The 20,611-nt window shown below is 42.2% G+C and overlaps 1 protein-coding gene across 6 annotated transcripts in view; it reads left to right on the forward strand.

Moving 5' to 3' along the window:
- SGCD (sarcoglycan delta) overlaps nt 1–20,611 on the forward strand; it is a 308,254-nt gene that overhangs the window by 109,089 nt on the left and 178,554 nt on the right. For all 6 annotated transcript variants that reach the window (XM_041482031.1, XM_041482033.1, XM_041482032.1 and 3 more), the window contains one exon: nt 8,424–8,609. The gene's annotated coding sequence lies outside the window, so the exon portion shown is untranslated. The remainder of the gene's footprint in view (nt 1–8,423; nt 8,610–20,611) is intronic.

The raw sequence follows: 20,611 nt of genomic DNA on the forward strand, positions 1-20,611 counted from the left end.
CTGAAAAAAAAATCTTAGAGCTGAATTTGTGCAAGTTGGTTTAAATACATGCAGAACTGCAGGCAGGTGTGGTTTTGACAACAATATTATCTGGAGTTTTAGAAGCACTTCAAAAAGAAGAAAAGCATGTTAGACTCTCATGTATGATATCTGTGGGTCCATATTTCCAATGATATTTTAACTGGACACAATTTTGTGCTGGTGTGAGAGCAGTGATACAAGCACCTGATGGCACAGGCAGTTCTCTTGTGAGCACTGCTAACTCCATGTGTCAGTGTGCACCTGTAGGAAATACAAATTTTTATCAGTGAAAAGGCCAATTTCTATCTCAAATGCTGCCCTGTTAGAAGTAGTTTTAATCTGTATTTAATTATTGTACTTTAGCCATGTCTAGATTTAGAGGGGTTTGAGGGGCCCTGTGTCGCTTCTTTGCCAGTGGTGGCTAAATGAGTTTTTTCATGTCATGCCAAGCTCTGCCTGGGTGTAAGGCATATTTCTGTCTGGGTCTGGCCCTGGAGTCAGCAGGGCTGTGTCTGACAAGAACCCAGCCTGTTTTGTAACAAGGGTATTCTAAACTCCCTGACGTTTGATGGTCCCCTTTTAGCTGTTTTGGTTTTCAGCACAAATCAAATTTTCTCTGAGGCACCTGAGCACTGAAGGCAGTTCAGGCGCCGCTGTTCAGGCTGGTTCTGCTGGGAACTGTATTTTTGCTCCTTTCTTTAGGATTTACAGCACTTTAAGGCAGTGTTTCCCCACGGAAGCACTGTGACACTGCCTTGTTTTATGGGTGAATTAGAGTATTGCAGGTATTTGCTGACTGTCGAAATCCAGCAAACCTTCTCTGTGAGAGCAGGCCAGCAGGAGGTGTTTGCATGGGTGAGCTGGAGATCTCTCCCATGTGGAGGCTGAAGAAGGATGTGTGTGTGTGTGTTTGGGGAGGAGGGAGAACATTAAGGGAGTTGTGGTTTGCAATTGCAGGTGCATTGTAGTGGAAGGCCAGCTTCTGGGGCTTGCAAGTGCTTTTCTTTCCTTGTGGTTCTTTTTAACTTGCATCAGCTTCTCCAAACTTGTGACACTGTTCCTAGAAAGCTTCAGCATCCTCCCACAGCCCCAGGTCTGCTCTGGCCTGTTCCTGGCTCCCCAGTCCCTGCTCACCCTTTTCTCATTTGATGCTGTGCCAGATCACATCCTGCCCTCTCCTGTGTCCTCCTGCTCTGTCCTTTCTGCTGAAATTAAGGCACTCAAAGGCTCTGGGGCTTTTCCAGGCTTCTGTGCTGGCTACCAGTTCGAATTTATTTTCTTTCTCTTCAATTATGCAACCCACACAGGAAAAAGGACATTTTGGAAGTCAGGTTGGTATTTGGAAGTGTTGTTGAATTTGATGCACTCGCCAGGCTAACAGATCTCTGCACTGAGGGGCCTTTCTGTGTCATTTATGAACTTTGTTGACTCCTGCCTTCCCTGGGTTGTAAACGCTGCGGCAATGGATGGGACTTTTTAAATAACAAATTTATCCAAACTTTTCAAAGTTTGCAAAATGACCAAAACACAGTTATTTTTTTCTAATACAACTAAAGCTGACTTTAAGCATCAAAGGGCAAGCACATTCTCAGGAAATGCAGCAGAGTGTGGTGCTATTAAAAAGTGTGGCTTTTAAAATCATAAGTTTGAAGATAATAGCCTGATTTCATAATGGAAAACCCTGTTCAGATTCTGGCTTGACACTTGGCTGACAGCTGTGTGTCCTCCAGGTGCCACAGAATCCAATATACTTGTATTTTCTCTAACATTTAGGGTACCAGCTTATCCCACTATGTTCCACAGAGATAAACAATAACATTACAGGGTTAAGTGACTTTGGAGATAAGTAGCTTAAGCAAAGGACGAAAGGTTTTTTTAGCAATGACATTGAATAATAGATGGAGGTATATGCATTTCCTTATTAATTTTCCAATAGGATATGGGTTAGAAGGGGCAGTAACATAAAACAAAAGTCTCAGAAGAGTGACAGATCAGAACAGCAAAGGCAGTTGTTACTTCTGACCATTGTAAATGCAGACCATCATAAAGCTCCCTGGTTCCAGTGAGAGCAGAGTGCAGCCAGTGCCAGAAAGGTTGGGAAGTTTTATTTGAAGAGATAGTCTTTTAAATTAATTAAAAAAAAAACAATCAAATTAAATTTTTTTTTAAAAGAAAAGAAAATGGAGAAAAATAGAAAAAAAGGCAAAAGCACATCTGAAGAAGATACAGAGAATTCAGTTTTGGATGGCATAATAGAAATTTGCTGAGTTCAAATGAGATTAAAGTTAATAGTGGTCAAGTTAATACCTTTGATAGCGGAGTATAGTATGTGTATGAAAAGCTTATGCTCTAATGTCCTGATCCTGCTTGCTTTGCTTGGGTAGAAGTTTTTATTGGATGGATGGATCAAAAAATGTTTTTTTTCTGTGGTTAGTGTAATTCTGTGTTGTTGCACATGTTGATAAATTTTGTTTCCTTTGGGTCAGCTGAGGATTTCAGAGCACATCCCACCTCTGCAGTGCTGTGGTTGTAGAGTGGAGCCCTTGCCCTGGGAAACACCCTGGCAGAAATGTGTGGATATGTGAGCCACAGAAGGAGAGGGAGAAGCTGGAAAAGTGATAATCTGTCCTAATTTTTCCAAAACATCTGTCTCTGGCCCAGTGTGAAAGGGATGAAGAGGATAAAAAAAAGGAAAGACACTGACTTTGCTTTACCAATGAGTCAAGGACTCTGCCATCCTAAGTTTGGAAATGAAGCTTTTTAGTGAGCTGGGAAACAAGATGATGTTGATCCTGTGCACTTGGAGAAATTTGTTTCAAATTTGTGATGAAGGGAGCTGCTTGAACCAGTAACTGTGAACGGGAGACCTGCAGCTTAACTGTGACACCAAGATGAGTGACGGGGTTGTTTCCTTGTTAGATTCCCATTTCAGGCTAGAGTAAGAAGAAATCCACTTAGATCTTGTTCCATCAGTGAAGGTTGTATCACACAGCTGCTTCTGGTACAAACCTGTCAGCTCTTGTTGGGAGAACTGGCTTCATTTCGTTACTCAATTATTTTGATGATCTGTCTGGTTAAATGGAAGCTGGTTGCTACTCACCACTGAAGTGAGTTCAGCACTGCTTTTTCCCCCCTCCCTGAAGTGAGTTCAGCATTGCTTTTCTCCACCCACAAATGTGCTTCCAACCCTTTGAAAGCATTATTTGACAAGGGCATATGCATTGCAGTAACTTCATCATTGCTTTCAATTGAACTGGCAGAAGAAACAATAATCTCCTGAAAGAGCTTCAGTACAAGGGCAGATGTAAACATCTAAGGGGCCCAAGAGATCTTATTTTATAATGTAAGCAGACTGTAATAGTAGGAGTAATAATGATAAAAACACTTAATAGTGTAATGCAGCTTTGGCAGTTGGAGAGTTAGACAGTAACCTGCAACTTAATGCTTTTGAACTTGGGAAGCAGCTTTGGTTAAAACCAAATGCCTGCTGAAGAAAGGAGTTTATATTATTTCAAATGGGAAGTATTTCCGTGGCATTTCTTGGGTTCCTTTTCAGAAAGTATTTACTTACATGCAACAGCAGCAAAACCTGTTCAGTGTTATAGTATTTTCTAACACAGCAAGATATTAATTACACTCTTGAACCTGGTAATGTAACATTGATGCTATTATGATGGGAATAGTTCATTCAGCAAGGGTGATTAACCACTTACTTCCTTTTTCCTGGATACCATTAGTTTGTACTTGGATAACAAAAATCAATGCTGATCTTCAGCAGCATCACAGTATTCTATTGTATCAATCTCAATCAACATATTCTTCATTTTATTATTGCCTGCATTCTTTAATTGAGTTCATTTCCCATCACACCACCAGCCCCCACCAAATTTCTGATGGTGGGTTTTATTACTTGAATTGCAGCTCTCCTATTTCACTATTTGTTTTGTTGGCAGGGAAGGGAAAAAAAAAAAAGCCTCCAAACAGCTGAGTGCCAGTAGTGCTGATGACTTCTGTTTTATTTATGTTTTGCACTGAGCCATGGTGAATGATAAAATGTGTCTGGGACACGGCTGTGGGCAGCACTCTAAGTGTTGTAGTTGGAAATCTGCCAGAGTTGCATTGCTACCAATTTTTTACCCTTAGCCTTCTGGAAGGAAGGATTCAAAGTCTCATTTTATTCCCTTCTTCACCTGTGTCACCTTTGCAGTAAATTAATGTGAGATGTTTAGCAGAGATGGAGCTGATGTGGTGAGCTGTTGCTCCCACAGCGTCCCCTGGCACTGGAGCTGAGGAGTCAGGAGAATCCTTTGGGATAACAGAGAGCTTGGCTTGGAGCTGGAGCCTGTGGTGGGGCTGTGCTGATGCTGTCCTGGAGCTCAGCAGGAAACTCTGAGCTTGATCCCGAGGAAAAAGCAAAAAGCAGCAGTTGTTTGTTCCCTGCTCAGCTGTGTGGGGACTCGTGTCCGAGGCTGTAATTAGAAGATATACCTGCTAATGAATTGGTGTAATCCCCTGCTTTGTTCAGAGTCTGCTGGGGGATCTCTTTTCCTGCCTTTGCAGAGGCAGGTGACCTTGCTAAATACTTAGCAGTAAAAATGTGTTTTCCCTTGCTTGTTTCACAGCCTTTCTTCTGGCTCAGCCACTGGAGCTCTTCTTTATTAATTGAAAATACTTACTCAAGTTTAGTTTCAGGGAAGGAGGGAAGTTAGAAGAATATACATGAACATGTTCCATGTGTCATATACAGCTACATGAATGCACACACACATGGAATTCTGATTTCTTAATGGCCACGCTAGCAATAAAAACAAAAAAAATTTAATATTTAAGCAAGGCGTTATGTTTTCAATTATTTTTCAGTCACCAGCCACTTAAAATATTTAATCTTTTCTCCTCCCAACTAATTTATTCAATTGCAATTAGGTAGATTGTAATTAATATTTGATGAGACAAACTAATACTAATTTGAATACTACACTGTAACATTTGCTCGCAGATGTGTTGTTTAGCTTCCAGATACCTGTTTTTTGCCCTCGCTGAAGTTGAAAATGCTCATCAACGTTGCCACAAGGCCCAAGCTGTACCTTAAGCTGTATGACACACAAATATAAGGATGAGTGTGCTGGGTCAGAGGATGGTCCAGCCAGCTCCTGTCCTCACCCCAACAGGGATCAATAGTTAATGCCTAAAGACAAGAATTAAGAACAGGGCAAAGGTACAGCAAGGCTTCCTGAGAGACAGAAAGTCTCCCAGACTTCATTGATTTGTGGCCTGGAAACATCCCAAGATAGAAATGGTGTCTTCAAATTTAATATCTGGCTTATTTGTTACGTCTAAAGTATATAGTTATTTTGTATAATTCATGCTTCCATCAGCAAAGGACTGAGATTCCTCCGAGGGAAATACTCTCTTTTTACTGGAAAAATGTCTTGTCTGCCTTTTCTGATTAATGAGAACATCCATATGCTGGCTTTTGTGAGTGGAAGACGGATCTGGTACCACTTAACTATGTTAACTGAATGTAAAAATCTGAAGTGGTGGGCTAATGAAAGTAATTTGCAGTTTGTCGGCGTGTTCCCTCTGATCAAAGACGAGTGGGGGAGCACAGCAACTTAGAAACAGCACAAGCAGGCTGTGGGATTTCTAGGACATGGGGCATTTTTTGCAACTTCACACTTGTTTTTGTTTCAGGTAGGAACAGCGCCAGCTCCTACAGCAGGTGCAGGCTTAAATGGATGATTTCTGTGTCAGGGATCGTATGGATTTGGGTTGGGAAGGATCTTAAAGACCATCCATGGACAGCTTTCACTATCCAGGTTGCTCTGAGCCCCATCCAGCCTGGCCTTGGACACTTCCAGGGATGGGAAGCCACAGCTCCTCTGGGCACTGTGTCCTCACTCTGCAGCTGTGGGGTGCTCCCGAGGCTCTGGGCTTGGCAAGAGTTGCCCAAAGCCAAGGAGGACCAGGGAGCACCTTGGCAGCTCTGTGGTGGGTTCTCTGAGGCTGTGAGAGGGAAACCAGCTGGACACTGACCATCAGGTCAGGACTGACCTACTGAATGTGTTTTCCTGCAAAACTGTATAGGTTTGGGCAACACAAATGGCATACATTCTTTTTTATTTCTTTTGACTATATTTTTTTCTTCTTTTTTTTTTCCTTTTTACGGTTCTGAGCCAACACAAATGATAGCTCATGAGGGTTTCCATGCATTTATCTTTCGTAGCTTTTTACTTTATTGCTGACTAGGATGGACCCTGGCCTGGCTCCCTGCCTCTGTATTGTGTGATACACATCAGCAGAGTGTGGAGGAAGCACACTGCCTTCAGACTGGAGCATCTGCACTTTGCTGCTTCCTGGAAACCTGGCCATTGATTTAATTTCATTAAGTTGCCCCATCTCACTTATACCATGAGAGATGCGAATTGTGCACACTCACTGCATGTATAAAGTTGTTTTCACCTCCACATCCACACCTCCTGTTACTTTTCTTCCTTCACATTGCTAGATATTCTTTGGCAAACTGTTCTAAACAGAAACACTCAGAACCCCACCTTTCCCAGCCTGAGCCCAGGCCCCTGCACTCAGGTTGCAGTGATGATCTGGTCCTCTTGCTGTTACTTCCTCTACTCAGCTGATGCTCTGCTTAATGCACAAAAATGTAGCACTGATTTTCCTTAGTGACTATTCTATGTTACAATTTACGAGTAGAAATGAAAAAGTAATTGTAGCTGTGGTCTCCAGAGATAAAATCCCTTAAAAGCAGTAGAATTAGGTCTTACTGCTGCCTGCAGATCAAACTAGTGCAGCATCAGCCATTCCTGTGCCCATAAGTCACTCAGCAGCCATTTCAGTTGGCAGTCTGATTTTTCATGGTTGGCCTGGAAGAGAGCAGGAACTGAAGGTCCAACTTTGTCCTTCATGTCTGAGTTCAAGAGAGGCAGGAATTCTGCAAATGTGTACAACAATCACAGGGCTGAGATCTGCACCCTGACTCTATTGTGGGTGTCATGCAAGGTGTTGTGGAGCCTTTAGGGGTGTATGGAACATATGAGGTCCAGTAAAGTAATTACTGCTAAATAAAGTAAATTTATTTGATTGTTCTGATCTGTGTGACTAGCATGCTGTGTGGACTTCAACAAAAAAAGAAAAACCTAATTATATACATTTGTGTGTGTACATATATATATATAAAAGGCACTATGATGCTAACTTCCAGTATGCACAATTTCATGTGCTCGTGCTGAAATCGTCCTTCTTGCAAGTCTAAAACCTAATGTGTTTTCCAGATAGGTGTAACCTGTTCGTGGGTTCAGGGTTTCTTCTCAAGGTGTAATGGGATTTTGTGGTCCTTGGAGCTGCCACAGGCTTTCTCCTCTGAGGGAAACCTCTTGTAAATCTCTGGTGTTTTTCCCTTTGCTTTTTGTAAAATGTCTAGGCAAAGTCAGAGTACGTTCATGGCTCAGAAAAGCATCTCTGGGTGTGGTTTAAGGATGTGAGCCATGGATATATCTGACATAGGGAGCTCAGATCCTGCTCTTTCCTCAGTCCTCACCTGTTTTGTGCTGCTGTGCCTGGTTTTGCTTCACAGGCTGTATTATCTGGATGGGGGAAGGATGATCCTTTGAGTGTTTCCCACCTGCCAGGGCTTAGGGATGAGCATTTGCACTTCCCAGAGCTGCTCTGAGGTTCCTGCTTGCTGCTTCTGGTGGCCTTCATCGCCGTCTCTCACCTGGAGTCTGCAGCGAGGCCACGCATCCCTGCTCAGTGCCAGGCTCTGACTTCTTGGGAGCTCTGAGCACCTCTAGCAGTGACAGTGCCTAGAAAATGTGTTGATGCCGAGCCCCCAGCTCCCAGAAAACCCAGGGACATTTCCTAGTCTCCGGCAATTGCGTTGGAGGCAGAACTTTGGGAACTGCGGCGTGTTGGGCTGGCAGTCATGACTTCCCATCTGCTGTGAGCTCCTAAGCTTTGAATTTCTTGAGTAAGAGCCATTTTATCGTGCAGAGTATTAAGACTGAGGTGATGTCTCTGCTTTTAATATGAAAGTCCTGTTATTCTTCAGAAATGCCATAATGAATTAAAATATTCCCTATGGAGAAGTGCATTACATACTTTTGTGTTACAATATTGGACTGGAATAAAAAGCAGCCAGGTTGTCATTCATTTCCTGGTCTAGGGACACTATAAAAGTACTGTAAAGCAAGAATAGCTTTGCACCACATTTCTTGAATTCAATGATTGCCCTCTGAAGGTGCCACACATGATGGATTGTCACAGATTCTCTGTCCTGCCTTGACATTTCCTTCCTATCCAATGTTGTCTTGTGTTCTGCTCTGAATCTGCCAAACAACTGACCCTAGAATTTAATGCCACACCTTCTTCTCTTTTCTTTTTCTGAGCAGCATCCTCTGCAGCTGAGGCTCTGAAATACTGGAGGACACTGCATCTTCCTCAGGGACACGGGCAAGGGAGAGCTGGAGCCTCTGGGGGGCTCAGAAGGGAATTGTGGTTGGTGGTCGCCTGAGGAACTTACCTTCACCCCAATGTTGCTCTGAAAGGAGTCGTGTCCAACAGTCAGGTTTGGTAAGGTATGTATTTTTTCCCCTGCTCTTGTATTTTTGCTCTTTTCTGAATGTCTACATGTGGGGAAAGCAGAGCATTAGCAGCCTTTGAGTTTATTGCTGTATTCATGCCATGCTCATACTGTGTCTGTAAATAAGCTTTGCTCCCCCTGAATTTAGAAAGCGTTCAGCAGGAGTGAAGTGTTTTTATTGTCTTGGGCTTGAGGGGGTGTCTGTTTGTGTGAAGTTCTTTATTGAACGAAATGCTCGCTGATGGTTGTGTGTTGCTGCTGGTGATGGATACTTGGTGATAGGAATCTCTGTTTTGAAAATCCCACTTGTTGTGTTTCACTAATGACTGTAATTCTGAGGGTCAGAGATGGGGAAAATAAAAGGAGATGAAGTAGCCCATTTGTAATTCAACCCTGTGCTTTCCTTTGTGCTTTGTATATTCTCACTGTGTGCAGAGAATGGAAACACCACTACCAATTTCCTGAATAATTGTATTCCCTCTTTTTTGTGTACCACTTAAAATTTTTGTTTGTGTGAGTGTTCTCATACCCACGCAAATGTTGCCCTGGCTCTGCTGGAACTGTAGCAAGGCAATATATAACCATTTTTTAACAAGAAACTGAAGGCCAGGATGTATTGTTGATGAAGATCGTGCTAGATGAGGTTTTAGGGTAATACAGTCTCTATGACTTCTTTTACCTAGGTCAAGTTATTTCTGTGAAGGCAAAGTTTTCTGAGTAGAAAAAAAAAAAACAACCAACCAAACAAAAGAACCCAGATTTAAAGCAATGGTTCCAAGATCTCAGTAGAGTGATACCAGATGACATTATCCTTTTTCATTTAGCACATGGGTATTGACTTCCCTCATATAACTGAACCAGCACTATAATCTTGCTGAGAAAAGTACAGCAGCAATATAACACCTGTGCTTGGTGTCAGTGGAGGAGCAGGGAAAAGAAGTCAAGAGTTTCTTAAAAGCCTCTAAAATAAATCACAATGCAGGTGAGTGTACATTACTTCTCCTGCTTTTGATCTGGTTGGACTTGTCACGTTAGCTCTGGAAATTGTGGGCTCTAACTCTTGTGCTCCAGCAGAGCTCTCCCAGTGTCTGGCAATTGCAGGGAAAAGTTGGTTGGAATAGTTTAAATTGGGTGCTTAACGTTTAAATGTTGAGGGTCAAGAAAGGTCTGTTCCAACCACAGCATGTGCTGTTAATTTGTACAGGAATTTCAAGCAAACAACACGGTTGCCAGGGCAAGGTTCCCATCATTACAGCACAGCACAGCTCTGCTTGTCTGCCTGCTCTGGTTTCTGGAAGAAGAGCTTGTTAGACATTGCTCCTGCCTTTATTATCCTCTTCACTTCTGTTTATTTCCAAGCTACTGCTCTTGTGATTATAACACTTAAAAGGGAAGGTTGTAGGAGAGGTATTTGGTAATCAAGAGAGCTTCTTGACTCTCGCAGAGAAAAATTTGGCACTGTTAGAATATAGAAATCAAAGTTGTTTTGTTTATTCCTTGTTTGGATTTGAGATTTCTGAGTTGAATTATGTAAATCTTACTTTCAGTGAGGGTGTGAGTTTTGCTGGGTACCCAGGATGTCCCAGGGTGGATGAGGATCTGCTCCAGAGGTGTTGGTTGTTGGTGTGACTGTGGTGTTCCTCCTGCCTTGGATAGAGGGGCAGGAAATGAGCTCCCCTGTCATTCCTGAGCCAATCCAAGTCTCACTCTAGGTCTATATAAATGATTTGTGTGAAATTATTGTTAAGGAATTAAACTCTAGGTTGGACTTTGATTATACTTTTGCATTTTACATCGTTACCATCAGATCTAAAACTTGGTTCTTATTTAAATGTCACACTTCTGGAAACTTCATCTTTACGAAGAACATTGGACTTTGAGAAGGTTGTGCTAAACTATAAAGATTTGGCCAAACTATTGTTGCTCACTTGAGTAGGTGAGGCCTTTCCTTATTGATTCTCTTCATCTCGGGGACTCGTGATTACCAGAGTACTTGACTGCCATCAATTTTATCTGCTCCCACAACGCCATTGTAACACAGAAGTGCTACTTATCCCCATTTTGTAAATGGTGAATAAGAAACAGAGTCACTTCTAGGTCACTTCTAAGTGGCAAACATCTATCCCTGATTTTCAGGCAAGTCTTAGTGCACAAGCTGCATCTGCAGCCCTGGCTGAGCACAAGATTTAGTTATGGCTCTTTCTGAGGTCACTGCTTCCACCCAATCCAGTTTCTTCACTGTGTCCTGCTCTCCCTAGTAGAGAGGGTTTTAATTAAGTGATTACAGTAACACTTAATGACATCAGGACTCAAGGTTTCCCTCCCTATCTCTACTGAAAACTGAAACATCTGTTCAAATGATGTGAGCTGAATTCATTCATCTTTGCAGCTGAGTGTTTGCTCACGTGAGACGAGCAGATGCCCTTTTAGCAACACTTATGAAATTGTGCTGATGGTAATCTTATTGCATGAGGAATTAGTTTAAATGATTCTGCAGATGATGTGCAGAGCAGTAGTTTTTTTTCTGAAATTGCCCATTTTTAGATACTAGAATCTGGTTAGTAAAATGCTCTGTTCGGCTGAAAAGGCACATTTAATAAATATGTAAGAGAAATTTTTAAGTAGCCATTAAACATAGTTAATAAATTTTATCTTGCAAGTAGAATTGGAAAAAAACCTGTTCATTTAATGTGTTTTATGGCTTTCATAGCAATTAATTGTCTTCATTACATGAACATAAATCCTCAATGTAATTCACCTTTTTCAGATTAATTGCTATGGAAATTTTCCCTTTGCTTTGTTTAGACTAGTAATATTATTTCTCTTTTCTAAAAGTTGAATCTCAACATCACATTTTTTTACCTTTTCCAGATGTTCTGTAAATCAGTTCCAGTTAAAAAAATCTCTTTGTGCTCCAGGCCAGTGCAGGGGTGGTGTTGCAGCTGTGGTGCTCTGGTCAGGTGAAGCAGAGACTTCAAGCCCTGCTTGACCTGCAGCAGCGCAGTGGGCAGGTCTCCTTCTCTCATTTATTCTATTATATGGTCTGATAAAAACGTATTGATTTTTTCTTCAAATTTTTCTTGTTTCTTACATGATTTCATTTATTAAATCAGGAAAAAAACCCCTCTGATTTTATATGCCTCTCACAGTGAGACCCTAATGCAACTTTTCAGTGTCTTTGCTGAGGGGTACACGTGGCTGTGTCTGAAAATTTGTTAGTAAAATTGTCCTCCAAATTTATTGTGAGAAAATTTTGGTTGGAGCATCGTGGGATTGCTTCTTGAATTCCCAGAATTAAATTAAAAGCTGTATTTTGATTAAAGCCTTTGTTCCCCTGGATTGAATTTTGCACACCAAACAGGACTTGCAGGATCATGTTTTACATATGTTTTACATATGTTTTTTATCAGTGAGCAGGCTGAGCTTGTTTGCATGAGTAACATTTATGCAAAAGTTTTCTAATGTTCCTCTGGACTGTTTTGCCAGGGTGAGGATATGGAACAGCTATAATATTTGCATGTTTTTGTTGCAAGATCAGCAGACTGGCTGTTAAGGTATCAATTCCCTTGATGATGCCCCTTCTGCAGCCCCATTCACTCAGCTTCTCCTCACAGGGCTTTTATTGAATCCATCAACCTGACACATATCAAAGCACAATTTCTGATAACAAATATCTTGTTGTAAAATGAATTAAAGAGGTGATAGCAGCGGCAGGACTGAGTTGAATTTCTGAAAGAAAATACGAAACTCCAATACTAACATGAGATTCTTAAGATACCAATCACAGAACAGAAATATAATAGTCCTTTACCTGTTCTGCTGAAGTGATGAGAAGTCAGTGGGTCTGTGTGAAGTCATTCAAATGGCCTTGCTCCTGGGCTGGCAGCTTGTGGCTCTGCCTTCTGCCCTCTGATGTTTGTAGTGGTGCTTCAGAGAGCCTGATGAAGTTGGGGTTTGTTTTCTTCTGGAGACCTTTCCCCTGCAAGGAGCAGCAGCCTCCTTGTAATAACTCTGCACTCCAGTCGTGCAGAGACCTGGAGACTGAGGAGAGGGAAATGCTGGCTCTGAGTGCAGCACACATTCTTTCTCTCAGAAGCCAAAGCAGTTTGGAGCTCCTTGTCCTCTGCAGAGCTGCTGCTTGGCAGCCCATGGGCCACATCTTAGGCAGAGCCCAGCCAGGGTGGAAAAGGGCCTGTGTTTCTTTGGGCTGCAGGTATTTTGAAATTAGCTGGCTCAAAACCTTGGTCTGAGAACAGATTTTCTCTGTCTCCTTGCAATTCTCTCCTATCTGTTTTGCTCGCTTTGTCCTGCTTTTCTATTCCCTTTGGTTTTGCATCTCTCAGAGGACAAGCAGCTTCTGGCAGGGCTGCCTTTGCACTGGTACTGCTCTCACTCTGCCCAGGCTCACTTACCTCTGATTTTTGGCTAGCATGCCCTGTAAAATACTAGCTAATAATAGTCATGCTTTTTTCTCAAGTTTTCAGTTAAAGTAGCAGAAGTCTTCACTTTGTACGTTTTTATTACAAAATTAGTTGTCACAGTTGCTGACTAATTTAATGGTTAACTGAGGGGCGATCTCTAGGAAATACTGAGGATTTTGTAAAGGGCCAAATTGCTGCCTGGTGGAAGTCGCTGACTGAAATCATGATGGTGTGAGCCTCATCCTCTTCCTGAGCTCTGCCTCCTGATTGACATAAATTCTACTTTCTTTCTAATGCTGTCATGCTGATTTTTTGCAGCCAGGGGAATGTATTTGGAAGCACAAACCCATTGCACAGGTTTAGATGTGCTGCAAATAATTGTGAATGTCTAATGAAGGGAAGCTAAAACATACTGAAAATGTTTGGAAATACGAGGGAATGTGTGCAGCCAAGCATTAGCTGTGAGTGGAGAGTTCTTGTTGGCATCGTTTAATGGGAACTTTCCAGCTCCCACTTTCTGTGGTGAATATGTAGATGACAGCAAAACCAAAAAGGCAGGGTTGCTGTAGGCAAATGGAAGGAGCCTTTCACCTCGAGGGTGAAAGGGACAATGAAGTGAGCAGGATTTCTGTTTATGGCTGACACCCCTTCAGTCTTTGCCTTCCAGTTACTGGGAAGGGGCCAGCAGAGACCCCAGAGCACTGGCCTCCTCTAAACAAACTTGTGTCTTACTCCTTCACAACACCAAATACCATCTGTTTTTTACTCCTGGCTGTCCAGGAAAAAACAGGGAGAATCTTTTTTACCTTTTCTATTTTTTTTCTCTCTCTTTGTTATTTGGGGTAAGGTAGCTCCATTTATATCTCTCCAGACAAGCTTGGTGCCTTTGACATGAATGGCCAGATGCCTTTCTGTCCACCTCAGGAAGTGGTCCCTGACCTTTGTGGAGATTCCCCTCTTCCTTTCTTCCCAGTACTGCTGTGCTTTCCAGTCTCAATGCCGTGTGAGAGGGAACACTTCAGTTTTATGTTAGGTGTTGTATAAAGACTTGGGCTTGAGCAGCCATCAAATTGATGTGCACTCAAGCTGTGTTGTGATGCCATCACCCATGTGGATGGAGAAGCTGAAAATCAAAGCATTCTGAATGAAAAAGCACCCATGAGGGTTAAGACTGTGCCATTTCCCTGGAAGTCCTTGTGCCTCTGTCAGGTATTGAAGGTTGTCACCTTCTCTCCTTCTGCTCAGTCATATTCTGGTGTGTCTGCACCACCATGCTGGAAGTATAAATACAAAAAAGAGGAAATATTGATATAATAAAGGTAGTTCCAGAAGTTTTCTACAAACCCTTTTGTATTTTATGTGTTAGATTGGGTGGGAGAGGGTGGTGCTTGACTGGCACTGTGGGGTGACACCTCCCAAAGTGTCCTTGAGTTCATGACTGGAGTAGGGAGGTTGTGAGTCCTTCTCTGCACTCTTGTGCTGCCCTCAGGGGTGGCACCAAAACACAGAGGATCACTGCAAGTTTCCCCTTGGAGTGCTCTTGAAAGGGGGCAAAACAACAACAAAAGTCTTTCTGCTTAGGAAGGCTTGTTGGCACCTGTCCTTGGCTCAGGAGCACGGGCACAGGGGGTGGGCATCCCTGCACTCTGCTTGCTTTCTGTCTGGGAGGAATTTCTAGTTGTTAATGATTAATTCAAACGTTTCTTGTCATGAGTACAGTCTGCAGAGAGTGATAAATCTGTGGTGGGTTAGAGGTGGAGGTGGCTCAGTGCTGACAATTAGTTTGAGCCACAGGCTTTGCTTTCATTGGCATTTTCACAGAATTAACCTGGACCTTGTCAATTAAAATCCAGACACATTTTGATGAGGGACATCTTCTTCTAATGATAATTGTAATAATACCACTTTTCTTCATTTAAAACCTGTCAGGCAGGCCATGTTTCCTGGAAAATAACTGCCCAATTTTCACATTGCCTAAATAACTAGGAAGTATTTTTCAGATTTTTTGAGCTGACACTTCATCACCAATAACTAAAAGCATATGAGGCCAGAGCTGTTAATCTTGGAACACTTACCAACTTCAGTCAAGGTAATTTGACTTTATCTGCTAAAATAAGCAGGTTTATTAGCCTTCACTTTGGAGGCTAATAAACATTTGATAATTGCCTCAAGTTGTTGATGGGGATTTATCCTATTTAGGTCTTCTATTTGACAGTGTAGCTCCAGAGCATGTCCTAGGCAGTGATCCATTTCTGCAGCTCATGTGTTCATTAGGTGGAGGAGGAAAGGTTGATTAAGGAACTTGTCTGAGTTGCACAAGAAGTCTGCAGTAGAAGTAACCCTGGAAATCCTCTGTCCTTGTATATTAACTGCAGTGGTTTTTTACGTATCTGTAAATATATTTAGAATCTCTCTCATGCCAAAAAAAAAGACTATTTTATAGTTGCAATAGGATGATATATCAGGTTTCAATTAGAAACCCATTGTGGTTTTATTTTAGCATGGCATGAAAAATAAAAAAAGGGAAAATCATGTTTAGTTTTGCATGGAGAAATACTTTTCATTTCTCTGAATGGTTGTTCAAGAGTGAAATCCTTCACAAGTAGCCAGAGTAGGGAAGCAAAAAACTGTGTCAAGTAGAACTATCTAGACCTTGCAGTGTGTCTGATCTGAGCTCGTCCATGTGGGTGGAAAATGCTGCACTTCCTTAGTAAAACTTGCTTCTCCTCTGGTCCTTCTCTGAGAGGTGTAGAAGAAACTCTGATTAATTATGAGCACCTCTAGGTGATGCCATAGTATAAGTAACAATAACCCACCTTATTTCTATAGCAGCTGGAAAAATGTCATCAGTTGTTTGTAACAAAACCCTTTTGTTTGTTTCGTTGTTTGTTCAAAATTCAGGGCATAGCATGGACTCTGAGTTGGAGATCCAGGCTCAAAATACTGCACTGAAGAAAGATTGAGGAATGATAACTGAGAGCTAAATGGGCTTGGGCTGCTGTGCCTGTATTCTAGGAGTTTATAGTTGTACTTTCAGTCAATGCAAAGAGTAATCCACCTCCTCTGTGGCAGAGCTTTTCTTTTCCCTTTGCAGTGTGAACTGGCAAGCCTGTAGTCTGCATTCTGGGGAATGTGGAAATCACATTTACAACAGCATAGCTTGAAGGCTGTAAATATTGCCAGATATTTTTCCAGTGAGCCTTCATCAACTGAGCTGTGTATCTCACTGTTCTCATTTTTTAAGAGTGCATTAGGGGTGATCAATAAAAGCTGACCTACCTTTGCAAGTTAAATAGGCCTGATTTTAAATGGCCAGACTTAAAGAGATTAAGATTTGCTAACAGCGTTTTAAAGTGCAAGCAAGGTCCATTTACATGCCATTTCTTTTCCACTTTTGAGGTTTGAATTGCAGAGGAAAACAGGTCATGTTAGACATTAAAGCATGGAAGTGGAAGCTGGTGCCCTGTTGAACATGTCTTTATGTAGGGGCTGCCTTCCTACCCTGCATTTCACTGTGTCTTACTGGAAACATAATGTAATTCCTAGCTGTGGAACACGCCTAACTGCAGAGTGAAGGCTCCGTGAACTCAGACTATAAACCGTATTTCTTGTTTGGTGCTTTTGATTTTTGGGAGATGCCCACGGAGGAAAAAAGGATGTGCAAGAAACAAACAGACACAACATAATAAAAATATATATCTGCTGTTTAATCCTTGGAGTACATTGTGGAAGTGGAGGCTGGAAGAGCAGCACTTCCCTGCAATGCAGGTCTGGCTGGGCATGAGGAAGGGGTGGATTGGTGCTGTAGAGCTTTTATTTCCTCACCTCATGACTTTTAAGCATTTAATTTAAGAACCTGAAAGCCATGTGGAATGGTCTTGTGTAATGAAAGACAGGTTTGGTTACACAAATGAAGTATTTCATTGCCTTAAAGTTAGTCTGAAAGGTGTTGTAATAAGCAGGTCACTGAGTCAAAAGTGCTGAAACAAAACCTCCTGGCATGAATGCTGTATCCTGCAGACATTATCTCTGTTTACAAAGAACTACTTGAGAACATTTTAAATATTTTTGTGGCACTTGTTTGTCATAACCACCCAGCTATCAGTCTGTTGGGCTAGTTCTGATTACTGTGGTGTGTAATGTGGTGCCTCTGGAGATTCCAGCTGAGATTGGGTGTAGTACTTGCATTTCCTGATGGTGTGTCTCAGTTTCACAAGCTCATAGTGTGCCAGCTGCTCTTCCTCTGCCCTGCATGGTTCATACTGAGAGCAAGAGGAGTGTGGACTCAGTGAGAACCATCAGAAGGTGCTCAGATGTGTCTTGTTGTTTTACATGGAGCTTGTGTGCCTGAGTTTTGCCCTTAGGCTTGTGTGCATACATGCTCATACTCTATTGGACTAGTTATTGATAAGAATTATCATCAGTTTTGTCCCTAAATGGTTTTATCTGTCTCTATGTCCCTAGTTTGAGCCCTGCTATGCTCAGTGCTGGGGAGCGAGGTCATACATGACAGTCCTTGGCCCAGGGAGCTTCTGTGTGAAAAATCTGAGGGCAGTGGGGAGGAGGAGGCACGGATTGCCAGCCAGTGTGGAGGCAACAGATGGAGCACAGCGGTGGAGATGAAGGATGTGCTGAGCTTCGTGTGTTGCGGGGCATCAATGATCAAAACTCCTCTTTGTTGTGGTGCCTGTACAAGGCTCACAGCAATCAGGGATTTGGTTTGCTGAGACTAACTCCTGCCTTGTTAACTACTACCTCTTGATTATTTCTGTCTATATCCATCTGCTGTCTCTTTGCTGTTAGATCTGCAAATTCCTTAGGGTTCAGACAGCTTTTTCTTTTAGTGTTTGTGCACTACCAAATTCCATGGGGTTCTGGCCCAGGGTTAATGCTGGGAGCTGTTATCAGTGGCATTTGCACATGAAAAATAAGGCATTAGGAAAACAATTATTTTCACGTCCTGATTATCTTTATTTGCATTCCAACATCCTCTGAATCTTTGAAACTGAAAACATTATTTAAATGAAAGATACATGATTATAATTATTGTCATAATGTTCTGTAACCACAAATAGGTCAGCGCAGGAAATGAAATTTTTTTTTGGTGTGTGGTTGTTTATATATATATATACACACACACATCTGTATTTGTCTGGCAGGTAGATTTTATCTTACAGCCTCTGGCTGTTGCTTTCCTAGGTGCTTATTCATATTTAATTGAGCTCCCCCATGTATTTGCGTACATAAATACACACTTGTTTTTAGCACCTGTTTGCATCTTTTAATTCCAGATGGACCCTGAGGCTGCTGGCTTTGGGGTTTGTGCAGCGCCAGGTAGCTGGGTGTTGCACATTGCTCCTGCTTCCCAAGCCCTGAGCCCACGTCACACTGACCTGCCGGCTGAAGTTTCCCCTGCTGGCACCACGCCACAGCCAAGTGCTTTCAGCGAGTTCTCAGCTATAATCCTGAGCTGATTTCTGGGATGCATTCACTGCCACGGTTATCATATCAAAAGGGGAGCGATTTACATTTCCTGCACGTCTCCGTGTTGCCAGCCCCGGAGGATGCTGCAGAGAGAAAGTTAAGGCAATTTGATAAAATAACGAAAATGAGCCTATTTACAGCGCAGCATCTTACTCTGTGGAGGAATTTGATACAAAGTTGGCATTAAGTACGAATTTAGACTGTGCACTGAGGTTATTTTGGGGACTTTTTTTGGCTCTCAGAGAAAAAATAGGAAGATTGTTCCTGAAGACTGAATGCGTGGAGAGCTGTGTACTTGGCTTTGTGTGCCGCAAAATAAATCTTTATCTTGATTTCTTATTGTGTTGCCCCTTAAAGTCTCTCTCTTCTCCTGATATTCATCCAGAGCAGTGTCTGCATAACATGTTATCTTTGGGTTTTATCTGACCCCCTCAGCCCTCTGCAGTTTCCTCACTGAAAAGGCATTGAGCAATCACAGCAGCATCATTTGTACAAAGTGAAACACTTTATGCTGAGGTATTTTGAGCACGTTCCTACTGGAAATGCCACAGGAATGGCAGGACTGCAGCGTTTGCTGCTGCTGCGCATTCAGCTGCCCGTATTTGTATGCAGAAGCACACACAGTGGTGGCTTGACATTCATTTCCTGTGTATCAATTACTTATTAGTAATCCACAAGCCCAATTAAGGAGCTGGAGGTAAGATGTAATGCTGAGAGTGTGGCCATGCCTCTCCTGTTGGAGTCTGAAGAGGGGAGGGATCTATCTGGGGCAGGTGACAACTGGTGCTCTTATCTCTGAGACAGATTCCTGTGGTCTTGTCTAACTTTGGCTTAATTTCCTATTTTTTATAGCATCTTTCTTGGCTGTATAGACTGTGCTGTGATGAGGGGTTGTGTAAAAGGGGTACTTAAGGAGATGAGGACAAAGCATTCTTGGATTTACTGCACCTTATCTTTGTCATTTGAGGTTTTGATATTGTGTGCTTGCAGCTGAAAATGCAAAAATATGTGCCATAAGTTTTATAAGCTTTCCAGAAATGGCAGCAACTCCTCTGCAGGGTTTGTAGTCCCAGGTCAGGGGTTTTTTTAGGAATTGGTGAGTAGAGGTCAAAAATTCAGCTTTGGACTGTTCAGGACAGGGTATGCTTTGCCTCTCATTTCACTTCCCTTTTCTTCCTGAGATTTCAGCACAGAAATATCTTTGTTCATGCCTGTGTTTTACCTGCTTTTAAAAGCTTTGAAGCTTTACGTAGTTGTCACTTAACTTTAGCGAATCCTTTACAAGCAGATCACAGAGATTGACCACACCAGGAAAATATCACCGTGTCACCTTGATTAGTTTGGGTGCCTGACCTCCTCTTCCTCCTAACTTTGACTACTGCTTCTTGTCATCTTTGATTTCATCTTTCCCTTTTCTGTTTTTCCCCCCTTTCCCTTTACTGTCTGTAAAGATTTACACTGCCTGATACTATCACCTCTCCACACTGCTTGAATCTCAATGCAGGTGCCCTGGGACGAGATTACTCTCACCCTTCAAACTGATACGTCTCTTTTAATGTATGATGTCCAAAGAGAAGACCATTCCTGGATCCTGAGAATTAAAACCAACATGCTCACTTGTTGCTTTATCCAGACAAAATGTAAATCTAAGTGGAAGTCAGATGCCAGTGTGGGTGCTTGGCTGGCATGCAGCAGGTCAGGGCACTTTCCTGTGCAAGTCATCACTGATGAAAAAGGAAGCTCTGCACTTTTCTTCTGTCCCTCTCCTTCTTTTTTTTTCTCTCCATTCTACTTTTTTTTAAAAGAGCTGATTTCCTTAGGGAGTTGTTAATGCTCAGGGCTTTTTACCCTGACATTTCGGACAATGATGTGACAACACAAGTGCATCTATTACTCTTCCTCTGGAAGCTGACTGAAGCTAAGGACTTGATGGATAATGGTCACATTTTCCAGGACCACCTGATGTACATGTGAGAAGAATGACTGAGTGACCTGAATATAAAGCCAGACTGTGTCAGGCACAAAGTCTGAGCTCAGACCTGGGAGGGAAGACTGAGAGCATGAACCTTTCATCATGAGGTCCTTATTTCGC

This window comes from Pyrgilauda ruficollis, unplaced genomic scaffold (genome assembly GCF_017590135.1).
Source record: "Pyrgilauda ruficollis isolate IOZ18807 unplaced genomic scaffold, ASM1759013v1 scaffold57, whole genome shotgun sequence".
Taxonomy (NCBI): domain Eukaryota; kingdom Metazoa; phylum Chordata; class Aves; order Passeriformes; family Passeridae; genus Pyrgilauda; species Pyrgilauda ruficollis.